Here is a 23,379-nt window from a genome sequence, read left to right as displayed (position 1 = left end):
GTTGTTTTTCTTTTTAAATATTTATTTATTTGGGAGAGAGAGAAAGAAGCAGATACAGAGAGAATAGGTGCTTCACAGCTTTTCAGTTGCTGCAGACAAACTCCAGATGCATGCACCAACTTGTTGTGGGTCTTAGGGGGTTGAACTTGGGTCCTTTGGCTTTGTAGGCAAGCACCTTAACCGCTAGTCCATCTCTCCAGCCCTTTTCTTTCTTTTTTTAACTTCTTAAAATTTTCTTTGGCTTTCTGCTTTTCAGTGCTCTATAAAAATTCTTGGGAGGGTGGGTAATAATTTTGGGTAGAAGGCAAGAGTCACCGATCTTTATTTAGCTTCTTCCCCTTCTTACTCAGTTCCCGCCCCCTTGTGCCAAAGCATCTGCAAATGAGGTCCCTTATCCCTAATCAAATTGGCTTGTCCTCTTAATCAGTCTGAATCTATGGCTTTGACAGCTGTAGGGGATGGGGTAGTGGGAGCATGTGACTCAAAGCAAAACACTGGCAAAATCGGAAGATGCTTTATGGTGGCTTTCAGTATCCACAAAGCATAACTCGTTGATTTGCACGTCGCACAAGCTTCAGGGAACACTGTTGGTGGCTGGCACAATGACTTGAGGACTTTGCTGGGGCTTCAGGAAGTCTCCTCAGTGGCTGCCTCTTGCAGGGGGAGCTTTGGCCAAGCTTACTAGGACTTGGTAGTACTTGTTGTGAAGGTACGACCCAGGTTCTGCACTGCACATCTCCACGAGAGAGGCAGGGAAGCAGCTGGCTTCAAAGCATGGAGAGCAGCGTGAGGCAGGGTCGCTCAGCAGTCCATCGCCCGTGTCCTGTGCTTGCGGTACTCACGTACAGACTCTACCGCATGTTGTGGGTGAACTTGCAGCCATAATCTGATCATGCCTCAAGTGAGACGACTTGGCTAGCTGTAATACCACTGAAGACTCTGAGGAAGTTCTGATCGATCTCATTAGGAAGGTTTGTGTGTGGTGCTTCAGCTTTTTTCTTTGTTTTCCTTTTCTCTCCCCTCGTGCCCTTTCTTCTTTCTATCGCATCTGTCTATCCTTAGTCTCCTGTACCTCAGACTGGGCTCAAACTCACCATGTGATGGAGAATGGCCTTGACCTTCTGATCCTCCTGCCTCCATCTCCCAAATGCCACACATGATATATTTAGCCCTGGGGATCAAACCCAGGGATTCAGTGAAAGTAAGCAGTCTACCAATTGAGCTGCATCCTCAGCCCTAGCATTAATGTTTTGGTTGCCACCTGTCCACTTTAGGTGCTGCTCATTGCCTGCTGTAGACAGCTTTTGTCCCCTACTTGGTGTATAGGTCTCTAGCTGCTTGTTGTGCTGCTAACTGGACTTTTCACTGTAATAGTCTTTGAGCTGGCTGAGTTTTACAGGGCTGGAGGTCAGTTGGTTTACTTGGAATGACCTTTCTGTAGACATAAGCTTTAAAGTGTGTTATTGTATGCAGTGGCAACCATTCAGAAAGATACTTATCAGGGATCATTAGTGATTTTGTCAGGTGGATAAAAATGCTAGGATTAATAGGTAACCTGGTATCTGTGTGTGTGTGTGTGTGTGTGTGTGCGCGCGCGCGTGCGCGCACGCTCTTGCTCACATTATGCTTGCTTTGCATTTCGCATTTGAACAAATGTCTTTCTGTAGGCTTTGCTTTCCAGTCATGGGAAGCCTATTTTAAGAATTTCTTTGGTTTTCTTGGGTTTGGGGGAGGGATCATTTAGTTGCTTTTGGATTTTAGCTTCACTATGAAGGGTTTACTGCCATATTAGTTTCAGGTAAATAGTATAGAACTTACTTGGTCTAACATTATTCAGAGTTGGACAACCTAAAAAACTGGACTTGTCAAACATTTTAAGCAAGCAGATCGGTCAATTTGAAGTATCCCAAGGTGTGTGTGTTTTAATATTTTTATTTATCTATTTGAGACAGAGAGAATGGCACACCGGGGCCTCTAGCCACTGCAAATGAACTCCAGTTGCATACGACACCTTGTGCATCTGGCTTGGTGGGTCCTGGGGAACTGAACCTGGGTCCTTTGGTGTTGCAGTCAGGTTTGTATTCCTGGCAGAAATCACCTGACCAAGAGCAGGTTGTGGGAAAAAAGGGTTATTTTGGTTTATAGACTTGAGGGGAAGCTTCATGATGCCAGGGGAAAATAATGGCATGAGCAGAGGGGTAGACATCACCTCTTGGCCAACATCAGATGGATCATAGCAACAGGAGAGTATGCCAAACACTGGCATGGGGAAACTGGCTATAATACCCATAAGCATACCCCCATAATACATTATCTCCAGGAGACCTTAATTCCCAAATTTCCATTAGCTGGGAACCTAGCATTCAGAACACCTAAGTTTATAGGGGACACCTGAATCAAACTACCACATTTGGCAGGCAAGCACTTTAACTGCTAAGCCATCTCCAGCTTTCAAGGTGTGTGCTTTTGATTGTATTTTGAGAAATGACAATAGGTATTATTTTGCTATAAAACAAAAACCTTCTACTCATGTTGGAAATGAGAATTGAGAAGTTTTATGCCTTTACACTGTACATTGTAAAAAGACTTATTTGCATGTATGCCAGGGCCTCTTGCCCCTACAAATGAATGCTGGATGCATACACCATTTTTTGTGTTCAGCTTACATGGGTGGCTTTGGAATTCAATCCTGGTCTGGCAGGCTGTGTAAGCAAGCACCTTTAACTGCTTTTGAGCCATCTTCACAGTCCCTGCACTGTGTGTTTTACAAGCAGATGCGATTGGAAGGCATTATGCAGTGTTTTCCAAATTGACTTAAACCAAATCAGGCCTTGTACACAGATTTCCTACTTCTGAGCTAATTCCTAACTCTAAAGTTATAAAAATATATTTAGTAAAATGCTTCCCTTTCATAGCAATTCCCACCAGATCCAAAAGTAGCCATGATAATGTTTATTTTTGTATTTATTTATTTTTTTTCAGGGGCGGGGAGAGAATGGGTGCACCAGGGCCTCCAGCCATTGCAAATGAACTCCAGATGCATACACCATCTTGTACATCTGGCTTACATGGATACTGGGGAATCAAACCTGGGTCCTTGGGGTTCATAGGCAGTTACCTTAAATTGCTCAGCCTTCATTCAGCCCCCCTCCACTTCTTTTAATGCCAAGCACTAGCATGCTCTCTACACATTGTTATGTACCTTGTGGGTTTCTTCCTTTTTCTTTTCCTTCCTTCCTTCCCTCTCTTCTTCCTCATGTAGCCCAGGGTGGCCTTGAGTTTAATTGATAGCTGAAGTTCATCTTAAACTCCTCCTGTTCTCACTTCTCAGGTGCTGGGATTACAGATGTGTGTTGAAATAAGTCATGCACATCCACCCCCCTAGTTTTTGCAGTGTGGGATTGAACCCATGCCTGTCCCCCCCCCCCCCGCTTTGGAGTTTTCATTTTACTATCTCAGAGGTTAATTTTTTGTAACAGTAAAAGTTTACACTGATAGATTGTGGTGTGTGTGTGTGTGTGTGTGTGTGTGTGTGTGTGTGTGTGTGTGTATTGCTTAAAAAACATTTCTCCTAAGATTAGAGAAAATAGAAATGGCCTTGCTAACACTCCTGAGTTGGTATCTATGTTTTTGGTTAAGTTTCAGTGCCAGGGATGTTATATAACTCTGTAAATGTTTATTGAAAAAGAATAGATCTAAGTTTTGTCACTTGTAATTACATCTTTTGATTTGAAGCATGGTGTCTAAGCCTGCACATATTGCTCAGACTCATGTTGTGTGATAGTTATGAAGGCTCTTGTGTAGATTCTTATTGATGCCCTACAGTAGTCCTGAAACGGAGGACTAGGTAGTAGCAGAGTTGAGGATTCTGTCCACATTTTATGGCTTAACCAAGACCTATTCAGTTTGTTCCTATGACTGGAAGGGTATGGTGGATAAAAAATAAAGCGTAGATACTTCATTGTCCTTGCACGACACACACTTAATAGTGAATGGCGAATACATTTTTAAAAAAAGTTTTTGAGGCAGCCTTGCTATGTAGCTCAGGTTGGCCTCAAACTCAGAATCTTCTTGCCTCAGCCTCCTGAGTGCTGAGATGAATGAATGTGCCAACATGTTCAGTTTGAAAATATTCTTAGTGATGAGTGGGTAGTTTATATACACTTGAAGTTGGCACTGAACCCCAGTTTTCTTAGTTCTTTCACTTGAAGTTAGCACTGAACCTCAGTTTTCTTCCTCAGTTCTTTGGATCTTGCTAGTGTTTTGAATTGGGATCTTACTTAAATGTACTGCCAAGTGCTGACCATCGTATCAGGGGCTTTGGTCTTTATCTCACTTTCCTATGGATTAGATTGAGGGGTAGGTACATGAGATAATTGTGTTATGTATAATAGGGTTTAAAAATGTTTATTTATATTTAAGAGAGAGTGAGAGAAAGGTGGGGGGGCAGATAGAGAATGGGCACGCCAGGGTCGCCAGCCACTGTAGACAAACTCCAGATGCATGTGCCACCTTGTGCATCTGGCTTATGTGGGTACTGGAGAATTGAACTCAGGTCCTTTGGCTTTATAGGCAAGTGCCTTAACCACTAAGCCATCTCTCCAGCCCTATAATTTATAAATCTATTAAGATTTTTGTTTCCGTTTTTTTCCTTTGCCTCAGAATTATCCTGTATTTTTATACGTCATGGGGCAGTATGAAATCATAAAGCTAAGGCATCTTAAAGTTGTCTGCCCAGTCCTTTTCTTTACTTTGGAGAAATAGTTGTGTGCATTCTTTTTGCATGTGTGGAGTACATGCGCATATGTGTGGATGCATGTGGGTGATGGTGCATGTGGAGGCCAGAGGTGAGCATTGGGTGTCTTTCTCAATTGTTCTTCCTTATTTATTTATTTTAATATTTTATTTATTTATGTATGAGAGAGAGAGAAAGAGGGAAGATATGGGCGTGCCAGTGCAGACAAACTCCAGACGTATATACCACCATGAGCATCTGGCTTATGTGAGGTTCTGGGGAATTGAACCTAGGTGTTTAGGCATTGCAAGCAGTTCCTCTAAGCCATCTCTCCAGTCCCTTATTTATTTATTTTTGTGTTTGATGTGCATGCATGTGTGTATGCATGTTTCTGTGGGCACGTGGGGGTTTCTGTGCACGTGTTTGTGTGCATGCATGTGCATAGAGGCCAGGGTTGATATCGCCTATCTTCCTCAGCTCTGACAATTTTAATTTTTGAGACAGTGTCTCTCATTGAACCTGGAGCTCACTGGTTTGGCAGACTAGCCAGTGAGCCCCTGGGGTCCTCCTGGGTCCACCTCTCCAGTGCTATGATTACAGCTGCATGCTGTTGTACCCCAGTTTTACATGGGTGCTGGGGAATGCAAACTTATCTTCCTGCTTTTTGGACTTAAATTTTATTGACTGAGCCATCTTTCTAGTCCTCTGTCTTATTTTTTTGAGATGAGCCAATTATTTCATTGACTGAGCATTCTCCATGGTTTTCTGCCTTATTTTTAAATAGGGCCTCACTGAACCTAGAACTCACTACTTAGGTTGGACCAGCTGGCAGCCAGCTCCAGTAATCACCTGTTTCTGCTTTCCCAGCACTGGACCACTGTGCCCAGCTAATGTACTCATGTTTATGGACAAGATATCTCACAAAAAGAGAATAGGAAGGAGAGGAGAAGAATGGAAATAAATGTGTAAGCCAGCAGTAAGATCAAACATTTGGCTTTAACAAGGGGGCGCACGCGTCTGGAGTTCGTTTGCAGAGGCTGGAAGCCCTGGCGCGCCCATTCTCTCTCTCTCCCTCTATCTGTCTTTCTCTCTGTGTCTGTCACTCTCAAATAAATAAATAAATAATTAAAAAAAAAAACAACATTTGGCTTTAGACTCAGGAAGATCCTTTACTTAGTCTTTCTTACTGCATGGCATGATTTCTCAGAGTTTTTTCTTTAACTTTTGGAGTTTTATTATTATTTTTTTACATATGTTTTAAGGCACATATAATCATATGGTTAATGATTCAGAATATGAAAGTGTTTAAAACATAAAAAATGTCTTTCTTCTTCTAATCCTACTTGCTTGGGAGGTAACTGGTATGGTTAGTTCTCTGGGTATTCTCTTAGAGATAATTCTTGTTCTTGCGTATTATTTCTGTATTTCTATCTGCTCAAGTGTAGGATCAATATGCATAATGTTCTGTTCTTTGCTTGTCTCTGTGTTTGGAAATCATTTCATGTGATTTGATTTTTTTTCTGCTAGGTTGTTAGAGTTAAGATTGTTTTGACACTTTTTTTTTAGATTTATTTTTATTTATTAGAGACAGAGAGAGGGAGGGAGAGAGAGACAGAGTGAGAATGGGTGCAGTAGGCCCTGAAGCCACTGTAGACGAACTCCAGATGCATGCACCACCCTGTGCATCTAGTTTACATGGTACCTGGAGAATCGAACCTTGGTCCCTAGGCTTCGCAGATATGTGCCTTAACTGCTAAGCCATCTCTCTAGCCCAGGATTGTTTTGTACTGGTCTCCTGAGATAAGGTATCTAAATGTTTGGCGTGAATGAGTGATTAATACTATCCCTTATTTAGTATGATATTGTCTATGAAATCATGGACTCACAAGGCCAGAGACCTAACCTGTGTGTGTTCTTTCACATGAATACCCTATTTTTCCCTGACTGGTGATACTTTAAGAGATTTTGAATGAAAAGATCAAAAACAGCTTTCTCCCTGTTCCAAACAGCTACTTCTGCTGGTCTTTTTGAACTAGTAGAGCATACTGTGGATCAGATAGCTTACTTGTCATTAAGCTGTTGTTAATGCTCTTCAGGATCTGCCCTGAGTCATTCATTGCACATGGACTCTTAATTGCAATGTGATTTTCTTTTCATTTATTTATTTATTTTATTTTCAAGGTAGGGTTTCACTCTAGTCCAGGCTGACCTGGAATTCACTATGTAGTCTCAGGGTGGCCTCAAATTCATGACCATCCTCCTACCTCTGCCTCCTGAGTGTTGGGCTTAAAGGTGTGCGCCACCATGCCTGGCTGCAGTGTGACATCTCTTGTATTTCAAGCATATACCAGTGCCCAGGTTTTTTCTGATTGAATGTCAATCATTGCGGTCACTGGTGTTCCGTGAACCAAGTTTGGTGTTGAATTAGGAGCAAGGTGGCTTTAGTTGTTCCCCATCTCAGCAGCCACAGTTACCATTTAGCTGCATGTGACCCTGTGTAAATGGGAAGGCCCAGATTGAGTGAATATTTTTCTACCTTAGAATTTTGGCTTTTTGTAACTGAGGCTTGATGGTAAGTAAATAGACACATTCAACAAACAGGAAATCTTTTTCTTTTGTTTCCTGGATAGTAGAGAATTTTGATTCAGACAAATGTAGATTTCACATGCAGGCTTGATTGTAGCTCAGTTAAGCTATATTAACTAACACATTTAAGGATATGAAATAACTTCTTCACAGTTGGCTTCTACAATAGGCCTTTGTTCCCATGAGGATATTGTTGAGGAGGCACCATTCCAGCTGCCTCGAGACTGAGAATGAGGCCAGAGGACATGTGTTTACAGCTCCCCTCAATCAGGCTCACCATCCAGTCCTGGTTCGCCCAAGGCACTGCAGTAGGTGGATTAGGCCTGCTCCTCTCTGTCCTGCCCTGCACAGGTTGGTACTCCTGCCCCATGCACTCAGGGAAGCAGGCAGGGCACCAGATGCTGTGGTGTTTTGCCTCTTGCTCTTTCCTTCACACACAGTCTAAGGTTTCCAGTCATTTGTGCAACCTGAGAGCAGAAAGCGCCTGTCGTAGCAGTTCAGAGATGGGTTGGCAGGTGGCTCAGATTACTCCATGATCCTGATAAGAGCCATCGATCCAGGCTGCTGGTGGGGGATATATTGCCAGTGCTGGCCCAGCAGGAAAGGTGATGGGGGCCTCTGTAGTGTTTCATGACCCCAAGAATGTTCTGGGACCCTGAAAGGCCTGGCCAGCATCTCTACAGCAGCAGCACACATTTTACCTTACAGAGGATGAGGCTGGAGAATGGTGCGCGCCACAGTGGAAGAAGTACCGGCTTAGAATGTGCAGTACTGGCATGAAGAATAGGAGTGATTGGGCCAGGTGTGGTGGTGCACGCCTTTAATCCCAGCACTCGGGAGGCAGAGGTAGGAGGATCTCCATGAGTTCAAGGCCACCCTGAGACTCCATAGTGAATTCCAGGTCAGCCTGAGCTAGAGTGAGACCCTACCTTGAGAAACAAAAACAAAACAACAACAACAAAAAAAAAAAGAATAGGAGTGTTGTCTGTTTATTCCTCTTGTCAACCTAAAACCAGCTGTGGAATTTATTGAATTATGAAGTGGTAGGCATGATGGCTTGAATTTGAGGTGGGGTAGTAGATGTGTACATAGTATTTTATTTTATTTTTGTTAAATTCTGAGCTTTACTGTGTGGACAGATTGCATGCTGATAGGAGGATCTTCCATTGGGTTTGACTTTCATAGCCCCTCCACTGCCCCTGCCACCGACGTCCCGCCGCACTGGGTTATTGGTATTCACCATGGCGTCATGAGTGCATCAGTCAGTCTGGTTGCTAGGAGGAGGGCAATGCCTTGGGATACTCCTTTCCACTCTTGGCTCTTAGTTTTCCACTCCCTCTTCTTCAGTGTTCTGTGAGCCTTGGTGCATGTGTTACAAGTCTCCTTGATAGTTTTAATATGCTAAATGAGGTACTGCTTTGGTGACACTGTGTATTTCCGTATCAGAGTAGTTACCATACCGTATTAAAATGTTAAGAAAGCCCCATTCTTTGGGCTAGAGAGATGGCTCAGCAATTAAGAGCACTTCCTGTACAAGCATGAGGCTTGAGAGGTTTCAGTCCTCAGGACCCACATAAACAGCTAGATGTGACTACGTGCGTCTATAACTCCAGTCCCATAGGGAAGTAGTGACCTGAGAATTGCCAGAAAAAATACCAAGCTCTGGTGTCAGTAAGAGACCCCAGCTCAAATAAGAACAGGCAGAAGAGCAGTGGTAGTGGTTAGGTTACCTGACATTCTGCTCCAGCCACGGCAGGGGCTCACCCAGGCATGGGTGCCTCAAGGGCACATATACATGCATATACCACCCCCCCAGACAGAAAATCAGGACCTCATTCTAGTATCAAATTGCCTATGTTCAAATTGTCTCTGAATCCTTGCTATATATCTTCTAGCTAGTTACTTCTGCTTTATGTTAGTTTTTCACTTGTAAACTGAACATGATAATTTCTGCCTTAAAAAGTGTTGTGTTAGCTGCGTGTGGTGTGGTGTGGTTCATGCCTTTAATCCTAGCACTCTGGAGACAGAGATAGGAGGATCTGTGAGTTTGAGGTCACCCTGTGAATACATAGTGAATGCCGGGTCAGCCTGAGCTAGAGTGAGACCCTACCTCAAAAAACCAAAAAAAAACCAAAAAAACAAAAAAACCACAAAAAATAAAAAAAACAGGATGTCAGGTGTGGTGACACACACCTTTAATCCCAGCACTGAGGAGGCTTGAGGAAGGAGGATGGCTATGAGTTGGAGGCCAACCTGAGACGACAGAGTGAATTCCAGATCAGGCTGGGCTAGTGAGACCCTACCTCAAAAAACAAAAACAACCCCCTCCCCCAAACAGGAAAGATTCCTACCTATATGAAATAACACCAGCTTTTCAAATATTGAGTCATAGCATACAGACTCACATAACTGAAAAAAATAGCAACAACAAAGAGTTTCTAAATGGACAATGACTAAAGTTGATCAAACGTGAAATAAATCTGAGGTGATTCTGGTAGCGCCCATGTTGAATCACGTGACTTCGCTTTTGCACAGATGACATGCACACTTTGCACTGTGCCTGCCATCATGCCACAGTCAGCGAACGCTGCCTGAAATGTCTGCTCAGAGTCGAGGCCACTGTGAGTTATAATAGAAACATTTTTACTATATGCATAGTCTTCTGTTCATAATAGATTCACAATGTGTTAATTATAAAAAATGATTTTAATATTTTTCTTTTGTCATTCCTCAGGATTTCACTCTTGACAAAGATAACCTGGAACTCATTCTATACAGTCCCAGGCTGGCCTCAAACTCACAGCGATCTTCCTACCTCAGTCTCCCCAATGTGTATGTGCCACTGCACCTGGAGAAGTTAGCATATCTTTGGACTGTACTGTTAGAACATTTGACTTTAAAATTTATTAACTGATTGCTTACTTGAGTGTCATAAAAATCATTCAATAAACTTGGCTTATGATTAGGACAGAATTTCCAACAACGTCTGAAATGGCTCCACACACGTTTTTGCAAATTTATACAGTGCAAGTATGCAAACCAGTGCTGTTCATTATCCAGAAATTGCAGAGAGCCCAACACTAGTAGACTTAAAACATACCCATTGGGCTGGAGAAGTGGCTTAGCAGTTAAGGCGCCTGCCTGTGAAGCCTAAAGACCCAGATCCGATTCTCCAGTAACCACGTAAGCCAGATGGACAAGGTGGTGCATGCGTTTGGAGTATATTTGCAGTGAATGGAGATCCTGGCACACCCAACTCTCTCTCTCTGCCTCTGTCTCTCTTAAATAAGTAAGTAAATAAATAAAGTTAAACATTTAAAAAACCCCACCCACCAAAGCTTAGGAAATTTTGCAGAAGAGGAGGCAGAAAGATTATAAGAACCACAGGATGGCAGGGAGTACCCAGAGGCATGCCCCTCCCCACACAATGACTGCTGCTCTCACAGCTCATAACCCACAACCCCATGGTGAATCCCAACAATCCTACTGAGGAGGGTCCTCAAGGGAATGGGGGCAGGGAAGAGGAGAATAGTACCAACATAGGATGTGTCCATAAAAAGTTTCTACCTGGGCTGGAGAGATGGCTTAGCAGTTCAGGCACTTGCCTGCAAAGCCTAAGGACCCATGCTTTACTCTCCATATGCCACTTTACCCAGATGCACAAAGGTGAGACAACCCCAAGGTAGTACATGCCCACTAGGTGGCACAAGTGTCTGGCTTTCAGTTTCAGTGGCTGAGGCCCTGACATGCCAGTTCTCTCTCTCAAATAAAGAGTTTCTACTTAAAAATGAGTGTAGGTGGAGTGATAGCTCTGTGGTTAAGGTGCTTGCTTGCAGAGCCTAACAAACCTGGTTTGATTCCCTAGTACCAAATAAAGCCAGATGTACAAAGTAGTGCATGCATCTAGTTTGTCTGCAGTGGCTGGAGGCCTTGGCATGCCGTGTTCATTCTCTCTGCCTCTCTCTTTCCCTCCCTCTCTTTCTGCTTGCTAATAAATAAAGCCATAACATATGTTTATTTAAAATGTTTTAAAAATACAATCAGCTCTGAAAAATACTGAAGATGCTTGTTGTCCTGCAGTGTCAAATATTCAGTTGAGACTTATTTATTTTTTTTATTTTTGAGAGAGAGAAAGAGAGAGAGAGAATATGTGTACGCCAGGGCCTTCAGCCATTGTGAATGAACTCCAGACACATGTCCCCCCTTGTGCACATGTGTGACATTGTGTGCTTGTGTTACTGTGTGTCTGGCTTACATGGGGCCTGGTGATTCAAACATGAGGTCTTAGGCTTCACAGGCAAGCACCTTAGTTGCTAATCCATCTCTCCAGCCTGATATTTACTTCTTTTATTTTTTTTTCTGAGGTAGGGTCTCACTGTAGCTCAGGCTGACCTGAAATTCACTACATAGTCTCAGGGTGGCCTTGAACTCATGGCAGTCCTCCTATTTCTGCATCCTGAGAGCTGGGATTAAAGTCATGTGCCACCATGCCCAGCCCTGATAATTATTTTATGTGAAAATAAATACACAATTCATCTCATTAGCATGCAAATTTGGTTTAATCTTTAATACATAGTAAAATTATATGTACAACAGATTTTAAATTTATTATTTATTTTTATTTATTTGAGAGAGAGAAAGGGGAGAGGAGAAAATGGGCTCACCAGGGCTATCAGCCACTACAAACTCCAGACACATATACCACCTTGTGCATCTGGCTTACATGGGTCCTGAGGAATTGAACCTCAGCCCTTTGGGTTTGTAGGCAAGTGCCTTAACCAGTAAGCCATCTCTCCAGCTGCCCCAGAAGGTTGTTTTAAAATAAATTTCATTATGATTTATTGCTAGCTTAAGTGATTTATACACCTGTTTTATATACTTATAAACATATGGTTGTGTAAAAAACTTCTGAAGCTTTTAAAAAAGGGATAAAGAGTGGAAAGTTTAAGAAGTCTTGCCTTCAAGTATACAATCCATCTTAAATCTTTAGCCAAGAAAACTGAAGTGTCTCCAAGACAACTCCAAAGTTAACTGTAGGAGTCCTTCTCTAAAACCACAATAGGACACCAAAGCAGTCAAGATTCTTCTTAAACAACTTGATAAAGCACTGACTTTCACCACATATTTAACACAGTCACATAGCCAATGAACATTTTACTTGCTTGCTTCTGTGTGGCTGCTGAAGTGAGTGCAACAAATCAAAACACTGCAAGTCTCTGGTCAGCATGGGCCTGTCATGGTCTCCAGTGTCCCTGCTTTGTGCTGTAACAACCACTGTAACAGCAATGAGTATGAGCAAGCATACTAGTCACTGCATTACTTAACTCACTTAAGACAGCACTTTTTTTCCTTTTTCCTTTTTGGTTTTTCTGTGGTGGTAAGTCACATACGTTCCATGAAGAGCTATTTAAGAATATCTGACAGTGTTCAATGCATATGTCTCTGACTCAGCACTTTTATCTCTAGGAATTTATCTGCAATATTCTTGCATCTGTGTTGAAGAATATGCACTGTAGTGATGATGTGTGTAATCCCAGTGCTTGAGGAGGCTGAAGTAGGAGGATCAGAAGTTCATGGCCAGCTTTGGCTATACAGCAAGTTTCCAAGTGTGGTGGGCTACATGAGACACTATCAAAAAGCTTTAAAAGAAAATGCTGGGTGTGGTGGTGATGCCTTTAAGCCCAGTGCTTGAGAGGCAGAAGTAGGAGGATCACCACCCTGAGACTACATAGAGAATTCAAGTTCAGCCTGGGCTAGAGCGAGATCCTACCTCAAAAACAAAACAAAACAAAAAACAAACAAACAAGAAAACCTTGGGGAAAACCCCAAAAGAGCAAAAGATTGAAAAGGTCAAAATCCTCTTGGACCAGAAATCTGCTAAATAAAATAAGGCACTTTCATACTCTAACAAAGCTTAATTAGCTCTCTATGAGCAGACACAGAACTAAAAACATGAAGTGTGAGTCAAAGGGCAGAAAAGTGGATAGTGTGCTGTTCTTGAGAAGTATACCTTTATGGTATACTTGCTGGGATGTGTATGACACAGGTTCAGAAAAGTGGTTGCTTCTGGGAAGAGTATTGCATGATATAGCAGTACATGTGTAAGTGAAGACTTAATTAAAAATTATTTATTTATGAGAGAGAGAGAGAGAGAGAGAGGATATGAATGAATGAAAGAATGGGCACACCAGGGCTTCTAGCCACTGCAGATGAACTCCAGAAGCATGTGACACCTTATACATCAGGCTTACATGGGTACTGGGGAAGTGAACCTGGGTCCTTAGGCTTTTCAGGCAAGTGCCTTAAACATTAAGCCATCTCTTTAGCCCCAAATATTTTATTTATTTAACATGCAAGGGGCGGGGGGGGGGGAGAGAACGTGAATAAGAATGAATAGGCACACCAGGACTTCCAGCCACTGCAAACAGACTTTGTGCACCTGGCTTTATGTGGGTACTGGGGAATTGAACCCTGGTCATTAGATTTTGTAGGCTGTGCCTTAAGCGCTGACCACCTCTCCAGCTTCTTGAATTTCGTATTAGAGTGTTCTCTGTTGTAAGGTCTGTTAAGATTTAGTAGTTCCAAATCCTATTTATCCTTTGCTTTCCTACATGTATGTACCTGTGATAGTTTATTTTAGGCACACCAAGATTAACAAACAGTAATTATTAATAAAATTGAGGGCTGGAGAGATGGCTTAGCAGTTAAGCACTTGCCTGTGAAGCCTAAGGACCCCGGTTCGAGGCTCGGTTCCCCAGGTCCCACGTTAGCCAGATGCACAAGGGGGCGCACGCGTCTGGAGTTCGTTTGCAGAGGCTGGAAGCTCTGGCACGCCCATTCTCTCTCTCTCCCTCTATCTGTCTTTCTCTCTGTGTCTGTCACTCTCAAATAAATAAATAAGAATGAACAAAAAAATTAAAAAATAAAATAAAATTGAACAATTATAAAGGTATACTGCAATAAGATTACGAGCATCCCTCCTGTGGCTTGGGGTTAATGGAACACAAGCACTGCTTTGCTGCTGCAGTCCATTTGGTAGCTGAGATGGCTCCTGACTACGGGGGGGGGGGGGGGGGGGGGGGAGATGCGCACCATAAACACATGAGACAAAGGGATAGTTGCGTTCTTTGCGACAGAAGGAGGGGGCACAATTCAACCTCACCTCTTAGAAGTTGCACAATTTAAAACTTACAAGTTACTTTTGGAGTTTCATCTCTAATATTTTCAGGCTGTGTAACAAATTATATGTAGTGAAGTATTGGGTAAAGGGAACTAGTTATGTATACATACACTGGCTGGGCGTATGGCTCAGTGGCAGACTACTTACATAGCCTGCATGACGTCCTGGAAAAAGAAATTTTGTTAAAGTTCATAGGGCACTGGTCCTCAAACTCGTTAATTTTTTTAGAAGTGAGTGAAGTCATATATTAATGCAAAAAACCTGAAAGTTTTGCTTACTACAAACCTGAAATAGCACTTGTAGTTTCACTTTTTTTTTGTATTCATTTATTTTTATTTTTTTGGCTTTTTTCATGGTAAGGTCTTACGCTAGCCCAGGCTGACTTGAAATTCACTCTGTAACCCTAGGCTAGCTTCAAACTCAAGGTGATCTTCGTACCTCAGACTGCTGAGTGCTAAAATTAAGGATGTGCACCACCATGCCTGGCCCACATGGTCATTGCATTAATTTTGTTATCAGTAATTAAAAAAAATATTTGTGTGTGGACGTGGGTGTGTGGGTGTAGGCCACAGCATACATGTGGAAGTCAGAGGAGCACCTTGAGGTGTTTATGCTCTTCTTCTACCTTCTTTGAGACAAGGTCGTTTATATTTCTTTTATGCATAGTCATATATACTTGAATCTTTTTTTGTGTGTCATTGAAAATACTGATGTGAAGTATAGGAAGGACTGAAAATGAAAAGCTGTGTTAGAAAGTGGTATTTGGAATGTGCATGCAGGATGACTCATTGACAATTATAAAGGATCAAGTGCAAATCAAAGTGGACTGAGAAGGAACCAAGTGAGTCAGAACCACTAGAAACCGCTGTGGGTTTCTTAAGAAGTGTTACTTAAGCTGGGCGTGGTGGCGCATGCCTTTAATCCCAGCACTTGGGAGGCTGAGGTAGGAAGATTGCCGTGAGTTTGAGGCCACCCTGAGACTACATAATGAATTCCAGGTCAGCCTGGGCTAGAGTGAAACCCTACCTGGGGTGGGGGGTGGAGGAAAGCTAAGGCTTAGGGGTATAGCTGTGTGGTAGAGCACTTGCCTAACATACTCAAAGCCTTGGACTCCATCCCTAGCACTGTAAAAATAGCACAGAAAGATAGAAGGTGAAAGAGAGAACAGAGGAAGTATGTGATTGGTTCTGTTGATAGATAAAGCTGTGCTGCCTTCCAGTAGAATTACTCATTTTCTTCTTAGCTCTCTTCATTCTAGAAGAAGCTTTCCCACCATTTGGAATCACAGTTTGAGTGCTGCATGGAAACAGCTTGAACTTTATGTTCTACTTTATATTTTAATTTATGTGAAGCACTTTGTCCCATACAGGCATATGTTTTGCTTTTCATAGCATGGAATGCTGCAGCAGTGTTTTGTCCATCAGAGGTTTTCAGAAAAGTCTTAGGACTGCCTGAGTGCTTAATTGCCATAGCACACTGAGTAGGCGCAGGTAGTAAGTGATGTTTTTCATGTATCCTGTGCATTAGCACATTTTGCTTGCTCCTGTTCTTTTCAGAGAGAGTTGTTCTTTTGGAGCTAAAGTGTTCTGTGCTTTGAATCCCCTCAAAGACAAGACTATTCTGAAGAACAAAGCCTGAACTAAACCTAGTTAGATGCCTCTGAGTTGTGAGAGGGATTGAAATAAACTTTTTAGCTAAAAATAATTATGCTCACATGTTACCAAAAATGGCTGACTAGAAATGTTTTTAAGATATTTGTCTCAGCTACCCTAAGGTAAAAAGGTCAAGAAAAAGTTTAGAACACATTTGGGAAAACATTTGGCTCGATTTTGCTGAAGCATTTACCAGGCTGCATATTCCTTAATTGCCTCATAAGACAAAAGTGTGCTATGTCTTTGAGTCACTAGGGGCAACTGATTTTGAGACATTGCCTCATGAAGCCCAGGCCCATTTTGAACTCATCAGGAAGCCCAGATTGACTTTGAACTCTTGATACTCCTAATTCCACCTCTGGTGCTGGTATTGCAGGTGTGTGCCACCATGCCCTGCTTAACATATTTTTTTAAATTTATCTATTTGAGAGAGACAGACACAGAGAAAGGCAGAGAGAGAGAGAGAGAGAGAATGGGTGCGCCAAGGCCTCCAGCCACTGCAAACAAACTCCAGACGTGTGCTCCCCCTTGTGCATCTGGCTAACGTGGGTCCTGGGGAACCGAGCCTTGAACCGGGGTCCTTAGGCTTCACAGGCAAGCGCTTAACCACTAAGCCATCTCTCCAGCCCTCTGCTTAATATTGTAATGTTTATTATTTATTCTGTGGGGTTAAGGGACTGAGGGTGGGACCCACAGCCTTATACATGTGAGGCAAGTGTACTACCACGGAGCTACATACCCAGCTACAAAGCAAGTTTTAAGCTCAGGAGATAATTTGTCAGTTTCCACAGAGTGCCACAGCATGTAAGGAATACCATTAGTGCTGTGCCATCCTGCTAAGGTACTATTCTGTATCTCATTGAATTGTGGAGTAAGATTTACTTACATTTATAGGGAGCACGTTTTGTTTGCAGCATAGGCAGTTGTCACTGGAGTTTATATTTATGCTTTCTTCTGATACCTCGATATACTACCTGAATGATAATACGGAGAATCTCTACAAAGGTGCACATGGCACTGATTGGTGGTGGCAGCCTTGAGAAACTAGAGAGCCACATTGACTCCTTAAGGTTGCTTAGGGTTGTAGAGTAAAACCTAGAATTAGGATGAAATTTAGACCTGTTGTTTTTTCACCTCATAAAAATCATTCCTTTAAATACTTTAAATACCATTTTTTTCTTCCTAAGTTTAATAGCTATTTATTAAGCACCTTGTCAGGTTATAAGAAGGGAAGTTAGTTGAAGTCACATCAGAGGAACTAGGCAGGTGGCTGAGCGCTGCTGCTGGACAGGAGAGAAGTCGTAGAAGTGGCTGCCCTTTACATGAGGCTGGTGAAGCACGAATATCAGTGGGTCCCACGGCTAGCCTGGGCTATGAAGACCTGACCCGCAACCCCAAATAAACACAAACAAAAAAGTAGCTGCCCTGCCTGTATAATGCAGATTTGTGAGGAAGCAGGACAGAAGAGTTGCTGCCTCAGGCTTGGAGTTGGCCATTTTGGTGGCCCTTAATTTTATCAAATAGACTTAGAAGTCCATGAGTATGGCCAGCTATCATTACCCAGGGCCAAGCATTGACCTGTTGGTAGAAACAGGACTAATGGATGTTAGTTCAGGTGGACTAACAGTGTGGGAGAACAAAAGGACAGGAGCTTGTGATCTTAGTTTGGGATCACGACGACAAGAGGGTTAGGTATTGATGATGCCCAGGGGCCAGTGGATGATTGTGGTGGTGATAGTGACCCTTGGAAATAAGAACTTGGAGTCTAGACTTTGGATGGTTGTCAGCCTGAGTGTTGAAATCATCAAGAACTTAGCAATAAAACCAGTGGGAAAGTTGAAAGTCTTAGAGTTTGAGAAAGAGGAGAGGATGATGGGCAGGTATTAACTCAGTGGTCCTCAACTGGTGGCAATGTTTTACTTTTCATAATTGTGGAGACACTACTGAAGTCTAGTGGGTAGAGTTAGGGATGCTGCCTTACCATCCTACGTGCACAGTCCCAGTGTTATAATGAAGAGCCAGTTAGCCCTCAGTGACAGTAGTCTTGAGGTTGAGAAACCTTGCATTAACTTTAAAGAATAGCAGTTGAATCAGGGTGATAATTGGAGTATGATTGCCTTTCCCCCCCTGCATTCTGCTGTGTAGACCTTGGCATGCCAGTTTATTCTTTTGTTTCGTGGACATTCATGGAGCTCCCAGTATGGTCAGGTGCCGTGGTAGATAGGTATTAGAACAATAAAGATCAACTAGTTCCTTTTTCCTTTCAATTTTTCATGTTTTAGACAATTCTTGCTATGTAGCCCAGATAACTAATTCCTTTTCCTTTCAATTTTTCACTTAGTTTTTCATGTTTTAGATAGTTCTTGCTATGTAGCCCAGGCTGGCCTTGGATTTATGATCCTTCTGCCTCAGCCTACTGAATACTGGTATTACAGGTGTACAGTACCATGCCTTTAAAGTTTATTTTTAATTGCAAATTAACTCACAAACGATTTTACAAATAAAACCCCAAGACAAAGCCAGTGGCCACATTGACCATCACCGTCACCATACCAGTTTCTGTTCCTTCCTACGGGGTTGGGTGTTGTTTCCAGCTAGCTTTGTGTGAGTGTGTGTTGCCCTCTGCAGTCTGTGTCTTCTTCCCACGCTTACCTGCCGTGCCAAGACGCTTAATGCTGAAAGGTTCTACCTGTGCTGCAAATTTCAAAAGATGAAGAATCAGCTTTTTCTTTTTTTCTTTTTATTTCCTTTCTATTATGATGGTACACAGTTGTCATTCAATGAATGTTGGTTGAATAATGAATGGGATGAGTCAGAAGAAAAGTGTTAATGGAAAGCAAAAAGAAAACCAACTCCTAGTAAAGGTCTTTAAGCTCTGCAGGGCTGGGAGGTGTGTTTATGGAAAATTTAGTTACTGTCTGGCTGGGGAAGAAGTATTAAAGCATGAAGAAACACTCAGAGCTGTTGGGAGTGTGGTAATGGTGTGGTGGGCCCAGATGATGGAGGGATGGGATCTTTATGGGATAGGGTTTAAGAGATCAAAGAGCCTCTCCATCTTCCCTCTCTCCCCTGCCTTTCTGTTTCTCAGAGCTGGTCCTACTTTGTAGTCCATGCTGGCCTGGAATGTAATATGTAGTCAAGGGTAACCTCAGATTCCTGGCAATCCTTTCACCTCAGCCTCCTGAGTGCTGGAACTGCAAGTGTGAATCACCAAACCCAAGACACATTGAAGCTTTTTAGGACTAAGAGTTCAGAAAGGTTCATTTTGGAGCACTGGTGTGATGGACGTCTTAGTTCTCGAGAAACCAAACGTATACTTAAAGCTATACTTTCTTCTGTGCCTAGAGTTTGCATGGGCTTTTCATTGAACAGAACATGTTGGGAACATTTTGTTCTCAGCTTATGCAGATCAACTTCATTCTTTTAAATAAGTACATAGGATTCAATAGTAAGGTTTTTTGTTTGTTTGCTTTTAAGAATCATGACTAGTTGGAACACTTCCTCTTATTAAACTTGCAGGTGCTTCAGTCTTGCTACATACATAGTGTTACTTTTGTACTGTGCTCCTGGGCAGTACAGTAAGTGCAGGGGCAGATTCTGAGAAGTGGAATTGCTGAGTTTTTAAGGAAGCACAGTTAGATGTTGACTCAGTATTGCCCAGCAGCCTCCACAGTTGTATACTATTGAGCAGCGAATTTGAGTGCTTTTAAAAATTTTTTTTTTTAAATTTTTATTAGCATTTTCCATGATTATAAAAAAATCCCATGTTAATTCCCTCCTTCCCCCCCACACTTTCCCCTTTGAAATTCCATTCTCCATCATATTACCTCTCCATCACAATTGAGTGCTTTTTTAAAAAAATTATTTATTTATTTGCAAGCAGAGGGAGAGAGAGAAGAGAAAGGAAGGGAAGAGAAAGATTGACAGAATGTGTGCACCAGGGCTTCCAGATGCTGCAAATGAACTACAGACACATGCACCACTTTGTGCGTCTGGCTTTATGTGGGTACTGGGGAATTGAGCTTGGGTTGTTAGGATTTGCAGGCAATCACCTTAAACCATTGAGCCATTGCTCCAGCCTCTGCTTTGTGAGTTCTGGGATTAAAGATGTGTGCCACCACACCTGCTGATAACATTTTAATATAATCATATATGTATGTATTTTTAAATTTTGGGATGTAGTTTTCTGCTTAGAAAGACCTCTACTCAGAAATTTAAAAACAACTTTCTGTGCTTTTCTTTGATACCTTAATGTAAAAATCTGGATTTTAGTTTTGATTTTGTTTGAGCTTCCAGGAAATTCTCCCATCTCTGCCTCCCACTTAGCCATCATCATCACTGCACTTGGGATTGCAGAAGTCGGCCACAACTTCAGGTTTCTATTGTGGACCTGGGGATTGAACGCCAGTACTCCAGCTTCAACAGTTTATTCATGGCATCATCTCTCCAGCCCCTTGTCATAGGATTTGATCTGAAGCTTTCTCCTTCCCCATGGCTAGAGTGAGACTCACTTTCATTGCTTCCTCATTTTGTAAGAATTGCATCCAGTCTCTCCATCTTAGCCCTGCACTCACATGTATGAATTATAATAGATCAAAGTGTTACTTGAGGGTCTGCAGTATGAGGTAGTGTTGGGAAGGGTTTAACCCAATGTTTGTTCCCTAAGAGCTTGGGATTTAGTTGGTGGATAGTATAGAAACCCGTCCAGTAGTAACTAGCAGTTGAAGTTGATAATGAGTGCTATAGGGTCATACCTTGCTGTATTGTTGGTGAAAAAGGTACAACTATATCATAAAATTGTACCAGAATTTAGTGCATAGTTTTAGGTTTGGTGTACACTCAGACAGGAGAAGCATAAAAGAGGAGGAGATGGGGCTGGAGAGATGGCTTAGTGGTTAAGGTGTTTGCCTGCAAAGCCAAAGGACCTTGGTTTGATTCCCCAGGACCAACATAAGCCAGATGCACAAGGGGGCACATGCATCTGGAGTTCATTTACAGTGGCTGGAGGCCGTGGTGCACCCATCCTCTTTCTCTCTCTGCCTCTTTCCCTCTCTCAAATAACTTGAAATAAAAATAAATAAAAAAAGTAAAAGAGGAGGAGAAAAGATGCGGAGTGTTACCTAAGGCAATTAAAAAAAAAATCCTTGACATTTATTATTTTGAGACAGGGTCTTACATAGCACAGGCTGGCCTCAAACTCATTATATAGACTAGAATGATCCTGCTGTCTATACCTCCGAGGCATTGACATACCGGTGTATGCCACCATACTTAGCTAACTTTTTTTTAATCCTTTGAGGTAGGGTCTCCCTCTAGCCTAGACTGACCTGGAATTCACTATGTAGTCTAAGGGTGGCCTTGAGTTTAAGGTGATCCTCCTATCTTTGCCTCTCAGATGCTGGGGTTAAAGGTGTGCACCACTATGCCTGGCCTTTTATTTTTTATTTTTTATTTTTATTTATTTATTTGAGAGAGACAGACACAGAGAGAAAGACAGATAGAGGGAGAGAGAGAATGGGCGCGCCAGGGCTTCCAGCCTCTGCAAACGAACTCCAGACGCATGCGCCCCCTTGTGCATCTGGCTAACGTGGGACCTGGGGAACCGAGCCTTGAACCGGGGTCCTTAGGCTTCACAGGCAAGCGCTTAACCGCTAAGCCATCTCTCCAGCCCTGCCTGGCCTTTTAGAGTCTTCTTAATGAAGTTATCATGAATTATTTTAACTTTGAGCCTGGTGGCCTAAACAATTTTTCTGGCCCTAGAAAGAATACTTTTCATCTGTGCTTCTTGCTTCTTTGGTTCTTTTTATTTATAGGGTCTCTGTGACTTTTGGGGGAATTAGGTAGCAAGGATTTATTTTAATTTTTAGGTATGGTCTTGCTCTATAGCTCAGGCTGACTTGGAATTCACTCTGTGGGCTCAGGGTGGTCTTGAACTCATGGTGATCTTCTTACCGTAGCCTCTTGAGTGTTGGGATTAAAGTCATGTGTCACCACACCCGGCGTCTAAGAAATTTTTTAAAAACTGTGTTGGTATATGTTTATGTGCATGTGTATGTGCAGGTGCACCTGTGTGTGTAGGGCAGAGGACCTTGCGTGTTATCCTCGAGAACACTGTCCACATCTGGCTCCTTGTTTTTTTTTTTTTTTTTGAGGTAGGGTCTCACTTTAGCCCAGGCTGACCTGAAATTCATTCACTATGTAGTCTCAGGGTGGCTTCGAACTCAGGGCAATCCTCCTACCTCTGCCTCCTGAGTGCTGGGATTAAAGCCATGCACCACCATGCCTGGCTCCCCCCCCCAACCTTTTTAAAATCTCCCTTTCTTTTTTTTTTTATTTTTTTGGTTTATTTTTATTTATTTATTTGAGAGTGACAGAAAGAGGGAGAGAGAGAGAGAATGGGGGCGCCAGGGCCTCCAGCCACTGCAAATGAACTCCAGCTGCGTGTGCCCCCTTGTGCATCTGGCTAACATGGGTCCTGGGGAATTGAGCCTCGAACCGGGGTCCTTAGGCTTCACAGGCAAGTGCTTAACTGCTAAGCCATCTCTCCAGCCCTAAAATCTCCCTTTCTAACTTCCTTCCTTCCTTCTTTCTATCCATCCATCTTCTGTTTCTCCCTTTTTCTTTCTGTGAGGCAGGGTCTCACTCTAGCCCAAGTTGACCTCAAACTCATGGTGATCTTCTAAACTCAGTCTCCTGTGTGCTGAGATTATAGGTGTCCATGCCAAACTTCTTCTACCTTTTTTTTGTTGTTGCTTATTTTTATTTATTCATTTGAGATACAGGCAGAGAGAAAGAGGGAGATAGACAGAGAGAGAATGGGCGTGCCAGGGCCTCCAGCCACTGCAAATGAACTCCAGGTGTGTACGCCCCCTTGTGCATCTGGCTAATGTGAGTCCTGGGGAATCGAGCCTCGAACCGGGGTCCTTAGGCTTCACAGGCAAGTGCTTAACCACTAAGCCATCTCTCCAGCCCCCATTTTTTTCTTAATCAACAAACTAGAGTGGAACTTCTTTGAGTTTGTTCTCTGCTAGGTTTCAACAGAAGTGTATTTAAATCCTGGTGACATTTTTCCTTTTTTTTTTTTTTCAAGTAATATATTTATTTGCACATATATGCTAGACTCTCTTGCTACTGCAGATGAACTTCAGGCACATTGTGCCACTTTCGTATCTGGCTTTAGGTAGGCACTGGGGAATTGAACCCAGGCCTGCAGGCTTTGTAATCAA

At 42.6% G+C, this 23,379-nt stretch overlaps 1 protein-coding gene across 21 annotated transcripts in view; it reads left to right on the top strand.

The window, feature by feature from the left end:
* Rbfox2 (RNA binding fox-1 homolog 2) overlaps window positions 1-23,379 on the top strand; it is a 277,312-nt gene that overhangs the window by 13,282 nt on the left and 240,651 nt on the right. The window lies entirely within an intron of this gene.

This window comes from Jaculus jaculus, chromosome 6, assembly GCF_020740685.1.
Source record: "Jaculus jaculus isolate mJacJac1 chromosome 6, mJacJac1.mat.Y.cur, whole genome shotgun sequence".
Lineage (NCBI taxonomy): Eukaryota > Metazoa > Chordata > Mammalia > Rodentia > Dipodidae > Jaculus > Jaculus jaculus.
The sequence above is the reverse complement of the archived record's forward strand: the minus strand, read 5'-3'. Positions and strand labels throughout refer to the sequence as shown.